Source organism: Pipistrellus kuhlii, unplaced genomic scaffold, assembly GCF_014108245.1.
Source record: "Pipistrellus kuhlii isolate mPipKuh1 unplaced genomic scaffold, mPipKuh1.p scaffold_m20_p_4, whole genome shotgun sequence".
Lineage (NCBI taxonomy): Eukaryota > Metazoa > Chordata > Mammalia > Chiroptera > Vespertilionidae > Pipistrellus > Pipistrellus kuhlii.
Genome location: NW_023425540.1, coordinates 82254249 through 82276060, shown reverse-complemented (window position 1 = coordinate 82276060; position 21812 = coordinate 82254249). Strand labels below are relative to the sequence as shown.

Below are 21812 nucleotides of genomic sequence, written 5' to 3'. Positions count from 1 at the left end.
CCAGTGTGTTTGTCTTTTAAAATCATTGTACTCCTCAAAAGTCTTGTTAATTTTGGCTTGTGAGCTCAGTAAACCCTGGATGTATTGGGCAACTCTAATGGGCAATATAGAAGGGCAAAGCTCAGAGCCCAGGTTAGCTCCATGTGAGCTCAGAGAGAAGAGGGTGGTTGAGCCTTAGGGTGGAGCACCCCAGCTACCAGCAAACCACAGTCAATCACTGCTTGCCATCCAACATAGCTTTTCAGACATCACTTTTTGACCCCAAGGGAAGCAACATTAGGAGGAGACAGTTGGGGTTACTGAAGCAGTGGTCCTGACTTCTATTTGAGGAAGCAGTTTCCCTTGCTTTTCTTGGCACCTCAAAATTACACAGCTCTGCCCTGCCCTGATTTTATCCTGACAGCGTCTGAACCAGAGGTCTGAGTTGTGCTGTGGGGACCGGTGCTGTTTGCGTCAGAACAAAGGTAGGGGAGCACCATAGCCAGACTCCTGCCCCTTTCGGGTTAGCCTCACACATCCATGCTGGGCTGGTTCTGCCTCAGATCCCAGTCATTCCCACCCACCCCAGTCCAAAGCAGCCCCCAGCCACTCTAGCAGCTCCACCCCAGTCCTCTGCTTTTCTTGTTGGTTCCTCCAGGGTGGGTCATGAGGGAAGGATCCAGCAGTCCAGCCAGCTCAGGATATTGGTCAGAAATAGAATAGGCCAGTCTTGATTTTCAATTTGTGGTATCTTTCTTATGGGGCCAGTTTGCCGGCCTCTAATGTGTGTAAGTTCTACTCCCAGCACTTTAGCACGTGACTGTATTTGGAAATAGCATCTTTAAAGGACTAATTATGTTAAAATGAGCCTGACTGATGTCTTTATAAGCAGAGGAGATTGGGACGTGGTCACACAGAGGGAAGGCCATGTGAGGCCCTAGGGAGATGGCCATTGAGAGCCAAGGAGGGAGTCCTTAGAGGAAACCAACCCTACTGACACCTTGATCTTGGACTTCTATGCTCCATAAATGTGAGAAAATAAATTTCGGTTGTGTAAGCCACCCAGTCAGTGGTGCTTTGTTAGGCAGCCCTGGTGTATAGACCACCACCCTCCTAAAACCTCAAAGTTTCCCATCACCTTCTGAACTACACAGCTGCTTGCTGAGCGATTCTGTACACGAGACACCACTCCAACTTTACAGGTTTCTACTCAATCCTCACAGCACTCCTAGGAGATACACTATTACCCCATTTCCCAAATAGGTACAGAGAAGTCAAGGAACTTCCTCAGAGTCACATAGCAAGTCCACCGTTAGAGCCCACAGCTTAAGTCCTAGATTCTGCTGTCTAGTATGGCAGCTGCTAGCCACACGTGGTCCTTTAAATGTAAAGTAATGAGAATTAAGTAGAATTAAGAGTTCAGTTCCTCAGTCATACTAGCCATATTGCCAAGTGTGCAATTAGTGGCTGCCTTTTGGTCAGTGCAGATTTAAAACATTTCCATCACTATGGAAAGCTCGCTGCTGTGCTGGACTCTATTGCCTCTGGAGCAAATCATTACATTTCTCTTCTTAGCACAGGTCCCTGGTAGACTAACCTTTGCTTACCTTTTGAATCTCATTTGCTGCTAGTCCTTCACACTGCTTTCCCACTGCTCCCAGTTCCAGGCATGCTTTTCAGGTGTGCACTGTGATTTGTACAGTGGCTCATGCCTACTCATCCATTCAGACTGAACTCGTGCCCTTGCATCTTTAGGACCTCTTCTCTGATTTGTTTTGATCATGTCTTTCTCTGGGAAGCTGTGGCACCTGGCAAAGCATGAGATGCTCACTCAAGAAGTGTTGCATGCAGGTGAGTGCTATAGGCACCCATGTTTTCCCTACTTACACGTAGAGAAGTTGCCACCGCACGCACTAGCTGCCTTGCTGTAAGGTGAGATCTTGCCCATCCCATCACCACATCTGAAGGGATGAGAAGCCAGTTTCCTTTTGAGAATTTGGACTAAAAGGCCCAGACGCTCTCACTGGGTGCTAACAGCTGCCACTGAGTGTAGTTATTGATATGGGTAGGCTCAAGTCTCCCATCCTGGTATTTCCCTCCAGGTGCCATTTAGAACCAGATTTGAGAGGACCTTTTGCCCCTCTGCAAGCCTGATGAGACCGGAAGAGCCAGCCTGCAGGAAGATGCTTTCAGAACACAGTAGGCCGAGAGAGATGCGGAGACAGAGCTCATGTGGCTGGTGGTAGAGGGCAGACTTTGGAGGACAGGGTGTGGATTGCATTTTTTACTTTCTTAAATTCTTACCGGAGGAGGATATTTTTTTCCATTGATAGTTTTTTTTTTAGAGAGAGTGAAAGGGAAGGAGGGAAGCTGGGAGAGAGAGATAGGAACATCAATGTGAGAGAGACACATCTATTGGTTGCCTTAGCATGTGCCCTGACTGGTGCCAGGAATTAAACCTGTGACCAGGTACATGCCCTTGATGAAGATTCAAACCCATGACCGTCAGGCCAATGCTCTATCCACTGAACCACACCAGCCAGGGCAGGGTGTGAATTCTAATTCTGCCATTTGCAAGCTGTGAAACCTTGAGAAACTTTCTTACTTTGGAGTCACAGTACCTGTCTGAAAAATGGGGGTGCTTGAAACCCAGAGAGTTTTTGTGTAGGTAAACTGTGAGATAAGGCAGGCAAAGCATTCAGCACAGTTTTTGAAACATAGTAGGACCTCAGTAAACATTATATTCTTTAATGTGGTGTCAGGAGAGAAGGATTTTGCCTTTTAACTTTCCAGTTATTCAGCCTTTTGAGTCCTATTTTCTGTGCCTGATTCTTTTAATTAAAGTTCTCTTTAGCACAACCTAGTTTGAGTGGCTTTCTGTTTCTTAAAACCAAATGGCACATGATTAAGATAATGAGTGCCTGCTTGCTCTCGGCATTGGATCTGTTCATGACTCCCATATTGGCCCCCGTTCCCCTCGGCTGTTGGTGTTTTTAATTTAAACACTTGGTAAGTAACATTGATTTTGAAGCTCAAGACCATCTTAGACTCCCCAGATGGGACATGGCATTCATGCAATCCCAGCTTTCCCAGCCTGGGGCCCCTGTCCTTCTTACCAATTTGCTCTTGTCACTCCATTGCCATTACACTGATTCCCATCTCTTTAAGCTTCCTCAATATTGGAACCTCAAGCATCAAGGAAATGAACAGAGGTACTGAGCAGCAGAAAGAAATGAAAGGCGCATTCAATATCCTTCCATGGTAAAATATTGAAGCCCTGTAATGTATTCAATCATCTTCCTTATAGAAGGATTTCATATGAAATCTCAGTGGCCTTTCATTTTGCCCCCAAATATGAGCTCAATGAGCCAAAGCTTGCTGAACAGAAAAATTCTTATTTTCTGGTTTGTGTATGAATAAAGCTGAAGACCCAGGGACAAGTAACTGGATATGTCTCCTCTCGATGGAAGTGGGAATGGGATACTTTCCTTAGATTAGAGCTGCATTCAGGTAATCAGCTTTTGAAAATGGCTTTCCAGATGATTTTCAGAATATCAGGAAAGGGGATCTATCCCACCCATGGAGTAGGGAAATGGGTACGTGGAGTTTGAAGGCTAGGGTTCTGGAAAGTGCTGCTGGGCTGAGATAAGAATGATGGATGCGTTCTTTGTCTGGATCTCCCTTGGTTCCTTGGGCGTGCTTCTGTAGGCTCTGTTTCTCAAGGTCTGCTCCTCGGATTCTCTTCGAAGGACCCCCTTGGGCATCTATGTGCCCTGCATACCTGAGTGGTGCAGGCTTATGAGAGCCCAGTTGTTTGTTTGTTTGTTTGTTTCTTTCTTTCTTTCTTTCTTTAAAAAATATATATTTTATTGATTTTTTACAGAGAGGAAGAGAGAGGGATAGAGAGTTGGAAACATCGATGTGAGAGAATCATTGATCAGCTGCCTCCTGCATACCCCCTACTGGGGATGTGCCCGCAACCAAGGTACATGCCCTTGACTGGAATCAAACCTGGGACCTTTCAGTTTGCAGGCCGACGCTCTATCCATTGAGCCAATCTGGTTTCGGAGAGAGCCCAGTTCTTTTAGATCAAGTTGAAGCTAATCCTGAAGCCTGATTTATGTGTAATCCAGAGCTGGACTGGGATCAGGCTGAGACGGGCACCTTCTCTAAAATCAACCCCTGCTCTGTTTATTCCCCTTCCCTGTCCTGCTTCTCCCACTTCTTTACTAGTTTCTTCTGAGAGCACTGCCTTTGTAATACCTTGCACATGACCTGAATGGCACATACATCCTCATCTCAGGATCTGCTTCTGAGTCGTGTTTGCATCAAAAACAGGTGGTGCTGAGTGGGGGTGGGGTTTGGAAAGGACATGAGCTGTGGAGTCTGGCAAACTTGAGTTGTATTGGAATTTCTCTGTTACCAGTGATCTGCTGTAAAGTCTTTTCCAAGTTTCTTAACTCTCGGAGCCTCAGTTTGCTCATCTGTAAAGTGGAAAGAACATGACCCCGTTGAGAAGTTGTTGAGAGGGTGGACATGGCATCTGCGTAGATCCAGTGTGAGCTTCCATATATTTTAACTCTTATTACTGTTTGGGATTGAATGGGATGGGACTGGAGGCAAGGAGCTCACCCAGAAATGAAATGTCTAATAAGAGAAATGTTGAGCACCTGAGCAGGGACCCCCTGAGACCTTAGGCCCTATACTCATCATTTGTAAATATTTCTCTCCCGCCGAAGGATTTGAGCTCACATTCAACCGGTGTTGTGGACAGTGCCAGTGCTTCACTGAATATCTTTAAGTTTTATTTATTTATTTATTTATTTATTTATTTATTTATTTATTTATTTAAACCAATTTTAATGGTCTCCAACATTTGATTTTCCTGGGCCTTTGCTTCTAACAGACAGTACCGGTGGCTCTTGTTCGGAGGACTTCCCAGGATCCTCCTGGAGCTTCTTTGTTTTGCTTTGTCTCCTGTGCTCAGGGCAGCCCTTCATTGATGACTTCCTGTGCAGGAAAGCCCACTCCCTGGCCTCAGATCAGCCCAACAGACTCCCCTGTAGGATCAGGTTGAGGCTGCCATCTGTGGATCTTTGATTAAAACCCTCATCCTGGCTGAGCTTCTTTCTATTCCCTGTTCTGATTAAGTGGCTTCTTTATAATTTTGTTTGTTTGCTTGTTCCTCCCTCCCCCTGCGTCTCCCTCTCTCCCCAACAGTTTCTTAATACAACACCCACATACAAATCCTGATCTCACTCTACTTCTAGGGAACCCTGTTGCACCAGAGCACCCCTCAAGGGTATTAAAATATTGAGACACTTCCATGCAGGTTGAGAAATAGCCATTGTTGGTGTTCCAAGTGTCTGCTTGCCACCCTGGTACTTCTCTTGGATTCCCTAAACCCACGACTTTTTAACTAAAAGGAGATCAGCAGGGGACTTCCAGAACCTTCTCCAAAGCTATGGTCAGTGTCCATTCTGATTGGTCAGTAGATGCACCGTTAGGGTTGTTAAATATGTTATCTCTCATACTGTCAAATAGGCACACATGGGATTACTCAGAAGTGTGTGTGTGTGCGTGCGTATGTGTGTACGTGCATGTGCATGTGAGTGTGTGTGTGAATGTGTGTCCCAGGAATTGAGAAGAGCAGGCAGGCTGGCCCAAATTTATCATTTTTGTGGTGGCGTTTCTCCCAGACATCACAATGCCTCCCTTGTTCAACAAAGCCTCAAGCACTTTGTCTGCCCAAACATCCAGGCTCATGCCAGGGAAAAGGGAAAAGGAAGAATTGGCTTCTGTTGGAAATCAGCACAAGAGAGTCCATTCAGCTGCAGCATCACCCAGGGTGACCCAAGGGGGCTTCTGGGTGAGCAGGTGTTCAGGCAGAGGAGTTGCAGGGAAGACACCTGCCTATTCTGTCAGATGAGCCTGGGAGCGAGTGTGTTCAGGTGTCCAGCTCTAGTCCTTAGTGCCCATCCTCAGGAAGGCCTGCACTAACCACAGTGATTTTCTCACCACATTTTCCTGCTCCTGTTAAAGGGCTACCTTCCGTCTTCCCTGCCTTTCACCCTCCCTCCCTTTCATTTTTTGTGGGGAGATGGGGAAAGTGAGATATGGATTTTAGTTGTGATTTAGAGTTTTCTTTCTCTTTAGAAGATGGATGAATTACTCTTTACAGCCATGAGTCTTTTATGGTTTTGGGGGGAGGTGGTAAAAAAATAATAGAAGTGTTTATTTCGATTCCTGAGAAAGTTTCCTCTAGATCTGGATGGTGATGATGTGGAACATTCAGTCCTGGTGAGATCATGCGTCCTGATGGCTCCCCGACTGGATATTGGAGGTGATGGCTGAATCACTGGAAGGGTCTCACCCATCTGCAGGTCAGAGAATCAGACTTTCTTCCCAGGACCCATACATCTCATCACTCAGATTTTAATTGGGGTAATAGCTAGTGAAAATTCTGAGGATGAGAGAGGTGAAATGATCAGTCCATTGCTTACAAGATCTGGAGTTAAAACCAGGGAGCATGGTTTTAGGGTCTGAGCACTAACCATGACCTGATGATACTGCTTCCTCTTCTCACTTAGATGGTATCACACCCAAATGACATGTATCTGTGTCTTTCCTAACTATCTTCTCCACTGGATTCTGAGCAACTTGAGGCCAAGGGACTATTTATTGGCCATCTGTGTCCTTAGTACCTACTCAGGACCTGGCACAGGTAAATCAGTGCTGAGGGGAAGAGAGCATGGGGGTCAGAAGCATTGTGCTAAGCCCTGGACCACCTGACAGGTCCTGATGAGGATGAAGACTTGCGTTTCAACCTTTGTGCTGCTGTTCCCTGGTCTGTTCCATATTCAAGATTTCAAAAGGACTAATTCCTCTTTGAGGAAGGTTCTAGTTCTATGTTTGGAGTAATATTTTAAAACAGCAATTGGGGCTGCCATTTCCTCTAGTATTTGCTGGGTGCTTCCTGGCTCCATTCTGAACAGTTTGCACATTACAGATACTATCACGCGCCTCTCCTACATGTGTAGATCCCCCAAGTAACTAACTCGCCCAGAGTCACAAAGCAAGTATGTGGTGGACCCAGGATTCACCTCGAGATGATCGGTCCTCAGTTCTCTTCTGATGCAATAAGCCATTCTACTTGTCTACATACATCACTACTCAGAGACCCAGAAAGGCTAGGGAACTGGCAGAATGAGGCAGCAAGGTCTCCACATTCTTTCAGCTCATCACAGTGGCCTTACTCACCCACAGTTCTTTTGGGTTCACCTCCAATGACCTGGGACTCCTGGCTCTCCAGGCTCCAGTCCAAATGGACCACAACACGCATGGCAACATTTCCAGATCAGACTCCCAGAAGCTCTTTTTAATTTATTTTTAAATATATTTTTATTGATTTCAGAAAGGAAGGGAGACGGAGAAGGAGAGGGAGACAGAAACATCAATGATGAAAGAGATTCACTGATTGGCTGCCTCCTGCATGCCCCACACTGGGCCCTGATGGGGAATTGAACCATGACGCTCAACCATTGAGCCACACAGACTGGGCCCAGAGTCTCTTTGTTAGAGCCTTTGATGGGAGCTTAAACTGGCAGGCATTTAAATTCTTCTTGGCTGCTGACACCTCAGTGCTCTTGACTTGAAGCTCTCTCAGTGTCCTGTCCAATTCAAATAATGTTTTCCCACATGTTGTCCACTTCTGCCAAGTGGGTTTTTCACCCTGTCATTTTGTCACCAACTCCCAGTGCCAGGTCCCCAATCATTAGCCATCACTGGTGCTCGAGCCACGTCTCTGTCCTGAGAAATCAGATAAGCTCCTTCATTGCGTATTTGTTTTCTTTTAAAAATATTTTCATTAAAAAGGTGGTACCGGTTAATGAGAACTAACCTTGAAGTAAATACTGACAACCTACTGGATATCTTGCTAAGCACAGTACATGAATTATCTTATTGACTTTGTACCACTCTTTGCAATAGGCATATGGTTATCCCCATTTTGCAGAGAATTAGTAAATTGGAGCTAGAAAGTAGCAGTTCTGGAATTTAAAGCCATGTTTTTCAGACTAGAAATTTATTCTCTGGGCTTATAAAACTAATGGATGTTTGGAAAAAGAAAAGAAAAAAACTGCTTTTTATCCTACTACCTACAGATTATCACAGTAGACACTTGCTTTATTTCTAGTCAGTCTGTTTTTCTAAGACTATGTGGCTAATTAAATAATTTTGTCCTTTGCTTTTTTTCACTTACCATTTTCTTATAATTAGGTTTCCATGTCATTAAATACCCATTACAAGCAACATTTTAAATTAATACATAATACTTTGTCATATGAACAGACCGTAACTTATTCTTTTGTAAAAAATAAATTTTATTATAAAATTTTATTACACTTACACATTTAGGTGGTTTTAGTTTTTATTCTTAGATCAGTTGTTCTCAACGGGGATTTTACAATGTCATTGCAAGGTTGAGGAACATTTGCCAGTGTCTGGAGACAAGTTTGATTGTCATGACTGAAGTGGGTGGGAGTGCTCTTGATCTCTAGTGGGTATAGTGGAGGGATACTGCTAAACATCCTACAATGCACAAGATAACCCTTCAACAGATAATTGTTTGACCCCAAATGTCTATAATGTTGTGGTTGAGAAACCCTAACCTTAGATATACCATCATGATGGACATCTTTGTCCATTAAACCAAACATACTTGACAGACAGAACTATGGTTTTCTTATATTTGATTCCCAGAAGAGGAATTGCCAAGTCAAAGATTATAATCTCTTTGAAGGGTGTTGAAAATTGATATCAAATTGCTTTCCAGAAATGTAGAAGCACCATTCTTCCAACACCAGAAACTATTTCACCCCACTTTAGCCTAGCATGGGAAAACATCTATAATAATAAAAGCGTAATATGCTAATTAGACCCAATATCCACAGAGGCAGGGGCCAAGGCAGAGGTCCCTGGCTGCCACTGCAGCGGTGGGGGCCAGAACCCTTTGCACGAATTTTGTGCATCGGGCCTCTAGTTATGCTATAACCCTTTGTTAACTTAAAACCTGAAAATATAAGTGCTCTTTTGTTTAATTTGCATTTTTTCTTTTTTTTGCTATTAAAGAGTGATCCCCTTTTCATATGCTTATTGGTTGTTTGTATTTCTCCTCCTGTGAATTATCAGTTCATGTTCTTAGCCCATTTTTCTACTGAAGTTTTAGGCATTTTTAATTGATTGGTGGGGAAGTATTCCTTTTCAATCCTCCTTTTTGGATTTCAAAGGCAACTCAGAACATATATTTTTGACTCATTATGCATAACTTATGAAACCTTGTTTGGTAAGAGCTGTCTAGTATGATGGTTGTGGTTTCTTGGGAGCCTTTTCTCTGTCAGATAGAGAGAAGTCATTGAAAGTTGATAATAGTCTTTGAAGATGAAAACATCTTCACCTGGGTGTAAATGAACTTCCTTTTTAACTGAAGAGAAGGAGATGAAAGTGCCTGAAGTTTGGAGTGTGAATTGAAAACGGAGAACCAGGAAGCTCAAGAATGTTCTCAAACTGACTGACAGAGCCCTGGTCTCTGGCTGGGAAACAAAGTTGTTGTAAATACTCAATAATCAAGCAATTGACATCACTTTGTTCATTGCTCTAGCAGAGTGGGCTAGCAGAGAGAAAGATAAGCTGGGTCAATCTCTCTTCAGAGGAGTTCAGAAGGGGTCTTAGATATTATCCAAGGCCTTGTGTCCAACAGCACCCAGCTTACACCACTGAGATTATAGGTAGACATTAATGGACCCATTTCCTCTTAATATTTGTGCATTTATTTTAATGTACATTAGGAAAAAAGACATTATCTTATCAATTCCATGGATATTATTGATTAGGTTGGTGATAAAGTAGATATTAAAAAAAAAAAGTCATTCAGAACAGTGCATCAATGCCCAGAGGAATGTCTGGGATATTATAGGTGCACAAGACATATTTGCTGAATAAATGGATATAAATAAGAATATTTAAAAAGTAGCATTATGGGTGGTATGTAGATACTTCATAGTAAAAACAGTGAAAGTGGTAAGGGAATGAAAAGTTTGAGAAGTAGTGCTACTAACATCCTTGACTTTAGACAAGAAAACAGCCATCTGAGAGAAAAGCATTGCCCAAGTATGGCCAGACCCAGAATCTGGTATTGATCCCAAATTTTCTGTCTCAAAACCCAGGGCTCCTTTTGTCATAATAGAAGTTGTTTCCAGCAGTTTTATCATGAAATTTCCTTCTTCATCATTATAACTGTAGTATCTACAGGTGTCACTCGGTCCTTTTTGTCTTGGAAAATGACAAGCTGTGCCTTGCATTTTGCAAAGGGCATTGCCTTCCAGGGAGAGCCAACAGTTACTGAATGCTCACCATATACCAGGCAGTACTTGAGCACGTCACATGATTTATCCTGTTGCTTCCTTTCCCACATCACTCTGAGATAGATACTAGCATTATCATCCCATTTTACAACTGGGGAAACTGAGGCACAGAAAGATCGCATCGTATTGCTAGTGTAATACTGCCTGTACGATCTATTTGGCCCTTATGCAAAAATTGCCTGTGACATAATCCTCATTTCCATCTTGGTTCCTTAAAGAATTCATTAAATTCCTTAAAGAGATGACATGTTTCATGGTGGGGGTTGGGTGGAGGGGAGAATGGGACAGCCTCAGCCCCTCTTTGAGCCCTGCTCTGTGCCTACTCTCAGATGTGTTTTGTACATGAGGAAGGAGTTGATTTTCTCGTCTTTGGAGCTGGGTCATGTTGTAAATAATGGGATGTGATAGGTTTTCTCAGGATTGGAGAAATTACCTTTGGGTTTCCTCTTAGAAAGCAACATAACACAATGGTTAATTGTGTGGACTCTTGAAATAGACACAAGTGATTTGTACCTGGGCTCTGATTTTTTCCTAGTGATGTGACTTTAGGCACATTACCTTTCTGAGCTTCACTTTCCTTGGATTAATATCCCTGGGTCAGGCAAGAGGATGATATAAAACAATAGAGAAAGCACTTAGGTGCTCAGTAAAAGGTAATTGGGTATTTGTTCAACAACCAGCCATTGAACACCTACTGTGCAAACTGTGTCCAACGCTGGTGGCTTGGTTATGGGTAAATGACAGCCCCTCCCCACACAGAATTTATCTTGTAGCAGAGACAGACATCAAGCTTATAACTGCCCAGCTATAATTTCAATTTGTAATAAACATAGGTTATTTAAACTTTGTATGAGGAGTCAATTTAGACTAGGCAATCCCTTGCCATTCTTGGTAAGGGTATTTTAGCTTAGATCTGCAGGGTTAGTGGGTGGAAGTCTAGGTAGCAAGGAGAATGGGGAGGAGGTGGGTTTCAGGTTGAGGGAATGGCAGCTAGAATTGCTGGGAGATAGAGAAGACAGTGGTGAGTTGGTAGAGGGGTGGTGCTGAAGAAAGACAAGGGAGGCTGCAGCATGAATGAAGGCAGAGAGAGAAGGAAATGAAGTTTGATACCCAATACAATGGTCCATGTACTAGCCTTGCAGCTTTTGCAGAACCTTAGAGACTGGGATATGGAATTTGGATTTTCCCTGAGTGCAATGGGAAGCATTGGAGAGTTCCGAATGAACTGACCAACACTATCAACAGATCCTGCTGGCTCCTGTATGGAGAACAGATTATAGGGGTCACAGGAGGCAGGGAGACTAGTTGGAAGGCAAGAGATGATGGTGACTTGGACCAAGGTGGGAGCAATAGTGATGTAGAGAAGTGGATGGATCTAGGATATATTTTGGAGGCCATGAGAGACTATCATTATTCAGCAAATATTCACTTTCCCCTCTGCCTTGGGAAGAATGCACTTCCATACTCCACTGTTTTTGGTCTTGGCCACATGACATGCTTTGGCAACAGGGTAGAGTCTGAGAAGAGGCTTTTAGAGGACTCATAGGTGTCTGTAAGCCTCTTGTGTTCCTGTCATTTGCCATGAGGATGGCAAGCCCCAGATTGGTGGTGGTGGTGGTGGTGCTCCATCACCTTGGTCTGGAATGATGAGATACATGCCATAGACCTGAACTTGACCTGCATCTTGAGAATAAGTTCATCAGAGTCAGGCAGAGCTCCAGTTGACTCCCTGACGTTTTCAACTACTAAGATTTTGGAGTTGTTACTGCAGCAAATCTGACCCTTAGAGAAGTAGAACAAGTATGATCAATGGATCATGGTCAGAAATATGATGTCATGGATGAGGAAGATAGAGGAGTCAAGAATGATGCCCACATTTCTGGGGTAGGCATCTGGATGGATAGAGTTGTCCATTTATTATACTAAGATTAAGATGATCAAGAGTTCACTTTTGTTCTTAATTCAAGATATCTGTGAGGTACCCAAGTATATATGTCAATTCTTGGGGTCATGATAGCATTCTGGGATAAGGATACACCGTTTCTTTTCTACTAGCATGTACACAATATTCAAAGCCACATGAGGGAGAAGATCGTTTGGTATGTCTGGATCTCTTGCTGAGAAAGCAGGTGCCTTGGCAGCACCCATGGCGATTCTGACTCAGTAGGCAATGAGCAGGACTCAGGGGTTTGCATTTTTAGGCATCTCCAGAGGTGATTCTATGGGTGGGTGTCTGTGGACCACATTTGAGAAACATCGGCCTGAGGAGGGCTGCCTCAAATCCAAATGAGAGTGCGTTTTGAATGTTCCCTTAGCATTCAGCCCAACAAAATCGATGCGCTTTGTTTCTGAATTTTTCCTGCTCTTTCCTGCTCCTTCATTTGGCTTCCACCTTGACACCATTAGAGTGCCTAAGCCTCAGAAGATTGCTCAGAGTAATCACATGGAAGAAGGGCTTGAAGAGAAAGAAGATGTTTGCATTCATTTCTATTTATTTATTTATAAAGTCTGCCTTAAGATGATCTAGTACGCATTTTAATTAAGCAGTTTTGTCTTGTTTATTCATTTGACAAAACTTGGCTGAGCTGCAGAGGTTGGGATCTGCATACCATAGTTTTGTAATTTCCACCTTCATAATGATGGTCACTCAGGAGCATCAAAGGCTAAGGTCACACAGGAAGCAATACCCACAGCTTTCACTGTGCTTCTTGAGTTGTGGTTTGTGCCAATGTCTCTGGTAATGCCAATTGCATAATTCTCTGGGGAAATTGTAGGAAGGTGTAAGTGAAATCTCCTGGCTCTCAACGATTGGAAGGCAGGCAGTTCTAATTTCTGGGTGTATCGGGACATGAAGGGGTGACACACACATGCCTCTTTGCATATGTTATCCAGAACTCAGATTTTTTTTGGTTAAAGTCTTGACCCAGAAGCTGCCAATTGGTGACTTAGAAGAGTGGATTTGTCTTGCAGATATGTATAATTTGAGCTACACAGTATTTTTAAAAACAAATTTAATTCCCAGCATTGAAAAACTGGGAGCCTGCATAGGAAATCCAGATTTTTGGCTCTCTTGAAAATATTCAGATCTGGCAGTGCTGAGCCCATCTTCCCACATAGCAACCATCAGTCGGAGGTGAGTAGCAGCTGTCCTCTTCTCCCAGGCTGTTTGCCACAGGCCCAGCCACACCCTCCTGAGCTTGATGCTCTGGCTAAGTGGTAGTTACTGTTAATGTTATCATCTTTTCCAGGCCTACTTGACTTGTGTTGCCAGGATGGCCCCGAGGACCACTGCATTGATCACCTCCAAGGGATGACATTCACATCCTAGCCTGAAAGTGTGCAGTGCTCAACTGTGCAACTGAACTCAGCAGCCCTGCTGGCTCCTGGGATCAGAGTTTTCAAGCAGCGGTCCCTGGGCTCATAGGGTCTGTGGATGTGTCCCAGGGGCCTGGTAGGGTGGAAGGGAGGCCCTTGAAGGGACCTTTAATTGCTTATCTCCACTTCAAACAGAAAATCTTCCCTTGGGTTCATTATTTTTGAATGCTGAATAATATTTTATGTTGAAAAAAGAAAAAGATGTGTGGCTAAGAAAATTTGAAAAAGATGACTGCCAAAGTTAGCTTTATATAAAGCACGCAGTGCTGAGTGCACTGAGGATTAAACCACTCAGCATGCGTGCAGTGGCTTCTGTAGTCCCCAACTGCCAAATCCTTAGCCTCGAATTTGTTTTAATCAGTGTGATTTACATACAGTGAGCTGAACATAGCTTAAGTGAACAATTCTATGAGTTCTGACAAATGCATATAGCCCTGTAACTAATTTTCCTATCAAGATGAACCTTTCCATCATTCCTAAATTCCCTTCTGTCCCATCTGTCAACCTACCCATTCCTAGAAGGAACCACTGTTCTGATTTTGTTCACCATAGACTAGTTTCTCATGCTCCTGAACACTGTATAAGTGTAATCACAGCATGTGTAGTCCTTTGTGTTTGCTTCTGCTCCTTTTCCTCCAGCTGACCAATGCCAAGGGCCCATGGACCAAACATCAAGAAGACTTTCTGCTACTCCCTGGGTTTCCTTCCCTCTCCAGAGATCCCTTGTGTGAGTGCATTTACCTAGGCATTTGGTTCTGAATCTTGGCTTCACAAAGAATCTTGCATTTAAAATTGCAATGCCCCAAACTAATGTGTGGCAGAAAAAAAATCGCAACAGTAGATAATTCTGGGGAGTGGAAGTGGGGGTTGACTGAGAAGTAGTCTGTAGGAACTTTCTGAAGTATTGATAATGTTCTATGTCTTGATGGAGGTTGGGGTTACATGGGTGTCTGCAATGTTAAGCTCATTAAATGGTATACTTTAGACTTTTGTATTACATTCTAAATACATTTTAGCTCAAAAGAAAAAAGAACATAAATAGATATTGAACTTTCGTTTAGACATGGATGCTGAAGTATTTAAAGGAAAATATGCTGATATCTGTAATTTATTTTGACATACCTAAACAACTAGTGTGGATTGATGGGTGAATAAAGAGATGGATGGATGGATAAATACGCCATAAAGCAAGAACAGTGGAGTGTTAAATGTAGAAGTCAGGCTGTGAGTATATATGAGTGTGAAGTGTAAAACTATTTCAGTTGTTATGTGCACTAGACATTTTTCATAGTAAAAATGTTTGGATACGTGCCAGTGCCCAGGACCTGCTCCCAGATTAATGGATTTAATTGGACTGGGATAGGGCCTGGCCGTCAATGCTTTGTAAAGCTCCCTGTGATGGAAAACTACTGACCTGACTTAGAGTAATAGCATTTGTGTCTTATAAAGTGTCTACCATCTATACACCAGGACTTTGACATACAACATCTCATTAAATCTCACAATAGCTTTGGGTGATCAGAGAGGTGTCACCAGTTCATTGTCATACATCTATTAACTGGAGGAGCCAGGCTTGGAAACACCATGATCCATATCCCCAATCTGTGATCTTAACATATTCTAGGCATGAAAATAAGCCTGCAGAATCCCACTGCTTCTTCCTACAATCATCCAAGGAGTTCATTATGATTATCCTTATTGTGAAAAAGCAGAGTCTTAAAGTGGTTAGATCACTTATTCATTCTGTTGGTAAAAATCTATGTCAGGCACTGTGCTAGGAACGAGCACTGCACTGGGAGACCATCAGTTAGTTCCTGTCTTCAGAGAACTTATACTCTACTAGGAAGGTAGGCTAAAAAATGCATCTCGACTAAGTTCTTAATGACAATAGAGATATAAGCTACAGAAATTGAATTAGGGGGTATGAGGGGCACCAGACCAAGCTTTGGGGATGGGAAGACCATCAAAGAAAGAGTCTCTAAGAGAATAACATTTAGCCTCAATCTGAAGGACTAGTTGGAATTGGCAAGGGGATGCCATTCCAGGTGGAGGGAACAGAATGTGCAAAAACTTCCAAGTGGGAATGATTTCAGGAGCAAGAAGGCCAGTGTGGCTGAAGCAGAGAGAGATGGGAGAGGTGTGGTGTAAGAGGAGTAGTAAGCTTCCAGATCATTCAGGGTCTTAAACACCTTGGGAATAGCTCGGGATTTCAGCCCTGAGTCACTGGTGAACAGTGGAAGGGTTTCACCCATGGGAAGAACATGACCCATTTTGCTCCATGTTACATAAGTTACAAAGTGGCCAAATCCAGATTTAGACTTGAATCTCTCTGCTCTTGAAGCCGTTGTTCTACTCCCTAAACTTAATGCGATTCTCAACTCTTCAAATGCTGGTGTATTTCTAAGAATTGGCTATTTTTGCCATGTACAAAAACCGAACCTGCTCAAGTGGCAAGAAAAATTCTCTCTATTATAAGGCAGAGGTTATAAAATCAACTTACCAATGCCACTAACAACAACAACAAATAAAAATCAGAACAACACTCACAGTATTGGTGTGGCAGGACAAATTAATGGATGTTGGATGAGACATGGGCTGGCCATGCATTCTTTATGACTTCTATGACAGATGTGTCCTGGGAGAGTAAGGGGTTGGACCCAGCAGGAAATAAAGCAGGGAGGTAAGGTTGGAGGTGTTTCACATGTTCCCTGTTTTATAATGTTCAGAAGGGATCTGAGAAGAGGACTGTGGGTCTCTTCTTAAGCCTGCCTCATAGGGGCCATCGGTTAAATTCCAGCTTTCAACAGATCTGGAAGGGTTCCTAGTGATCATCTTGCCCATTGTAAAGACCCAAAGGAGGGATGCCATGGGTTCAAGGCTCAACAGGGAGCCTATGGTAGTTCAGGAGCCAGAAACTAGGTTGTCTGATGGTCAGGTCAGTGTGGTTATATCTCTAAAGTCAGGGCCAAAGACATGGTCAAGGGTGAGGTCAGAGGCCTGGGCTAGACAGTTCATGCTCTTTGTTTGGGCTAAGGTAAGGATTTTGATTTTATTCTAAGAGCCCCGGGAAGCCTTTGGGAGGATTGAAGCAGGGGGAATGACTTGACCAAATTTACATTTTGCAAGGATATCTTTAGATGCCTGGTCTAGAGAGGATTGGCACAGACAGCCAGGTGGGAAGTGATGGTGATTGCGCATAGGGAAGAATGAAAGAAATGCTGAAAACTGGATAGTTTTAAGAAATATATAGGAGGCACAAACATCAGAACCTAGTGATGGTTTAATTATGAAAATCGGAGAGAGTATTGAAGTATTGAAGATGCCTCGGATTTTTGGGTTGGGTCATTGAGATGAATGGAGTTGCTACTCTTGAGATGAAGGTGACTGGTTTGTGGAGTTGGTGCAAGGAAGGCTTGCTGAGTTGAGGCACTGTTAAGTTTGGGATGCTTAAGAGACATCTAGACAAAGGTGCCAAGTCAGCTGTTGGATAGATGAGACTGGAGTTCAAGAGAAAGATCAGGGTTGGAGATTCACGTTTGGGATTATAACACAGATGAGATCAGATACTGAGGGAATGTAGAGGGAGAAGGGCCTGGGGTATGGGTGAAAAACAACCAACATTTCTGAAGCCACCTATTATGTGCTAGGTCATCTTGCACTATGCAAACACCAAATGGGTACATGCCCATTTTGCCAATGAGGAAAATGAGGCTCAAAGATGTTAGGTCATTTGTCCATGGGCACTGGTATTGGCCCCACTGACCCCATGACTGGAAAATGGGGGAGGGTAGGAGCTGTTACCAGAAGAAGGAGGACAAAGAACAGGTCGTTCAGTGCAAACAGATACTCTGTCCCTAGGGCACCCCGCATCCCAGGGACTACTGTCTGTTTTGAAAAGCATTGCCACCACATGGTGGTTCTTGGGTGACCTCAGTTTGTGAGCAGGGGACGGTCTGAATCAGTGAGAGGCTCTTGTTTCAGAGACATGAGCACAGAATGTTGGAGTCCTTTTAGATTGCAAAGTCACCCACAAAGGCATATGTCTCGCTGAAGCTCAGACTACAGATGGGCAGTGGAGCCACACACACAGGCACACATGCACGCTCTGAGAGACTGATTTCAGACAAGCTTTTATTAGCCCGCATATCATCTGTGCAAAGAAGAGACTCACATTTGAGCATTTGCATCCTCTGAAGGAAAGAAAATAAGCCTGCCAGACTGTTTCCTTCCTCCCCCCCCCCCCTCCCCGGAAGGGCCTAGAGTGACCTCAGCAACCTGGGTGGGTATGTTTAGCTCCGAGCACATGCCTCTTGGTTTGTTTTTTAAACCTGGAAGGGTAGAGGTCAAACCACAGCCATCAACGGTGAGAGAGATTCGGGGGGAAGGAGAAGGGTCCTGTTCCCTCTCCCCTTCCTGCTAACCATAACATAGCAGTCGGCCCGTGACACTCGGTCAATATTCATCTGGCACTTCCTCTGTATCTCCGACTTGTGGCTGAGGGCAGAGAGGATGCCAGTGAAGCATGACTCAGAGTTTGGTCCTCAAGGACTTTGTAAGAAATCACGTGGAGACTTGATGTATTCATCCATTCATCAGACGTTTGTATATGTCTTGTTTATTATTGCATCCAGCGGCAGTACCTTGTGCGATGCCCAGCTCACAGTAGGTGCTTAGTAATTATTTGTTGGATGCACAGTGAAGGAAGAAATAAGAAAATGAACAGTATCAGACCCTGTGATGAACAGACGGAGAACCTGCACATTAGGAGGTCAGAGGCATACATGGTCAAATCTGCCTACTCAGCTACACCTACCTCAGGCTTGATCCTATTTGCCATCCTCTGATCTTTGAAATCCTTCTTTGAATCCCTCCCTCAAACCCCACCCTCAATTCTCATGCTCTGCTCTCTCCTCAGATTCCCTCCCACCTCTCAAACCATCTAGCCCAGACTACCCTTTCCCTGCCTGTCCCTAACTGCAGGTGTCCATGGGTCTCTTTTCACCACCTTGCATACCTTCTGTACACCTGCTACCCCAGGGCCATATCCATGCCCAGGAGTCCTCCAAATCATTCCCTTATTCAACCAACGGATGTTAATGGGGTGCTATTCTAGAGCTAGAAATGATACAATAAACAACACAGACCAAGTTCCTTCCCTCAAGAACGTCCATCTCCCACTCTAAACTCTCTTTCTTGAGCTCCAAACTCAAGGTGGCCAAATGTGTGCTTGACATTCCATTAGGCATCTGAAAGGAAATTCATCGTTTCTCCCACAGACCAGCCCCTCCTCCTGTTTTGTGAGTCTTAGCAGATGGCTCTTCCCACCAACTAGTTCCCCAAATCAGAGAATGAGGACTCACCCTAGACTTTGCTTTCTTCCCACACATCCACACCCAATTGGCCCCCAGTCCTGCAGTTCCTATATCCTGCACATCTCCCATGCCGGCCTCCTCTCTCCCTTGTCCCAACTCTGTGGTCTTTGTCTCTTGTCTGTAGGTATTGCCACGGCCACCATATTGGTCTCCATGTCTTTGTTCTGGCCTCTTCCAACTTACCTCCCAATAGCATCACATGTCTCCATTGCTCAAAAACTTGAGGGCTTTTCATGGCTCTAGGGTGAGAACCCAAGGTTTTTTTTATTTTTTTATTTTATTGATTTTTTTTTTTTTACAGAGAGGAAAGGAGAGGGATAGAAAGTTAGAAACATCGATGATGAGAGAGAAACATCAACAGCTGCCTCCTGCACACCTCCGACTGGGGATGTGCCAGCAACCAAGGTACATGTCCTTGCCCGGAATCGAACCTGGGACCTTCCAGTCTGTAGGTCGATGCTCTATCCACTGAGCCAAACCAATTTCTGCCCAAGGTTTTTTTTTGTTTTGTTTAAATTTTATTTCTTTCTTTTCTGAGGAGAGGAGACTACATTGTCTATGACCAAAAGTTCAAGTACAGGAAGCTTCCAGCCTCTTGGGTTCTGATGGTCAGGCTCTAGGTGCTGGAGCCTGCTGCCCCAGCAACAGTCTACACAGGAACCAGGCTTTTAAACTCGACCTGCCCCTTCCATACACTTACTTCCCCAGCCTCAGGTCTCAGGTGGCCCATGTGGATCTGCAACCCTTTTGCCCATGCGGATCTTTCCTCTCTGCAGCTGTTTCTCTCTCCCCACCCCCCGCAGAGAACTGGTGTCTCCATCCCTCAAACCCCTCTTGGGCCCTGTGTTCTCTCTGCTCCTGCAATTCTTATGCCTATGCTTGCTGACACATCTTTCTTATCAGATTTCCCGGTGGAAAGAGCAGTGTTGGTATCACCAGTGCCTGGCACTTAGAGGTGACCTTGGCAGACACTCTTGGTGCCCTGCCCTTGGCCCTTTGTATCCCCCTTTCCCACACAGGCTGCAGGCTTCCTGCTTGCAAGGACCCATGACTGTCCTCCCGTGGCTTTCTCTGGCCACAGGAGCCTGTCCGGGATGTGAATGGGGCAGGGTGGAGGTGCCGGGGTCTTAGCACTGCAGGGAGCACTGGGGAGTAAGTAGTAATTAAAGGACACGTTAAATAAGAGTGGGAATTGAAGGATTCATTCATAGCCCAGCTTCCATATCCTTGGCTGTAACACTCAAATGTTTTTTCGCCCTCTCCCTGAAGCCCCCGTTGTGAATGTGTCCTGGTTGTGTCAGTGGTAACTGCTTGTTAACACAGCCTTCCCCCATGTCACCTCCCCACTCCTTTCTAGGGACTTCTTGGAATCATCTCCCAAATAAACCACTGCACCCAAATCTTCTGCTTGACCCCAGCTAAGATAGTGCCTGAAGCAATGTTTGATGACTGAGTGAACAATTGTAATGCAATTACTATAAGCTTTCCATAAACAGTAAGCAAGTAACCCAAGGCAGCTTATAGCCAACCATCAGTAGTTCTAAGCCTTTGTAAGTCAGAGAAGGTGCCAGGGCAGAAATAAAACTAACACTCAGTGGGCATCTACTGTGTCCCAGGCTCCCTTCCATGGGTGTGTGTCTGTGTGTTTTCTTCTCATTTAAAGGTCTCAACAACTCATAGAAGGTGCTATTTATAATCCTGCTTCACAAATGAATTAAACTGGGGCACAGATAGGTGAAGCCCTAAATTTCACAGCTGCAGGTGGAGGAGCTGGGAGTCAGCTCAAGGTAGTCAGCTGGGTTCTGGACCCCTGGGGCTTGTTGAGGGGGTGAGATTTGATCTGGGTCTTGAATGAGTGCAAGGAGTTGAAAAGGACATTCCAGGAGGCAGGTCAGCAGGATTAAAGGCAAAGAGATGAGAACGCACAGGCCCTGCTTGGGGTCATACACCTTAGGGGGCCGAGGGGCGGGAGGGAGTCTTTATTTGCTGGAAGTATCTCATTTCCTCCCCATTTCCCTCCCCCCCCCTCACCCCCAGATTATTTTCAACACCAGAGGATGTGGGGAAGGCTGAAAGCCAGAGCTGGAATCAGAAACCTCAGAGGACCTGGCTACAGTGCAGCAGCAGATTCTCTCTGTAGCATTACTTACTGGTACTCAGAGTTTGTGAGTGTCTCAAACACATCCTGGAATGTAGACTCAAGATCACAGGATACGGAGCCTCATGTCCAAGGTTGAAACCTCAAATGCCTGCAAGAAGCAGGGTGCACAGTGGAACCCCTGGAGGTAATAATAAGGTCTTGCCTGGAGGAGGCAGGCAGCACCCAGCTGCACCCCCTCGTTGCCTGGTGGGAGTGGAAGCTCACCGTGGCTGGTTTCTCCCTTCTGTGACAAAGGAGAGGCCACAAAGCCCATTTTTAAAAAATGAAACGCCTCAAGTTTTAAATGTTGACGATAAATTAATATTTTAAAAGCATTTTGCAGGTGACATTGAGGAGGTCAAACAAAACGTGTTAGTGGGGCTCACAAGCCCCATATTGAGATCCACCATGGTGGACAATAGGCTATTATACTTGGAGGACAGACTCCTGGACTCAGAATCTTAGCTTCAGAATCATTAGTATTGCAGATTCTTAGACTTAGATCTCTTAGATATGATACTGAGC

At 44.4% G+C, this 21812-nt stretch overlaps 1 protein-coding gene across 2 annotated transcripts in view; it reads left to right on the top strand.

Annotated features, from left to right (window-relative positions):
- The window catches only part of SHISA9 (shisa family member 9), a 280741-nt gene that overhangs the window by 69932 nt on the left and 188997 nt on the right, over window positions 1–21812 (top strand). The window lies entirely within an intron of this gene.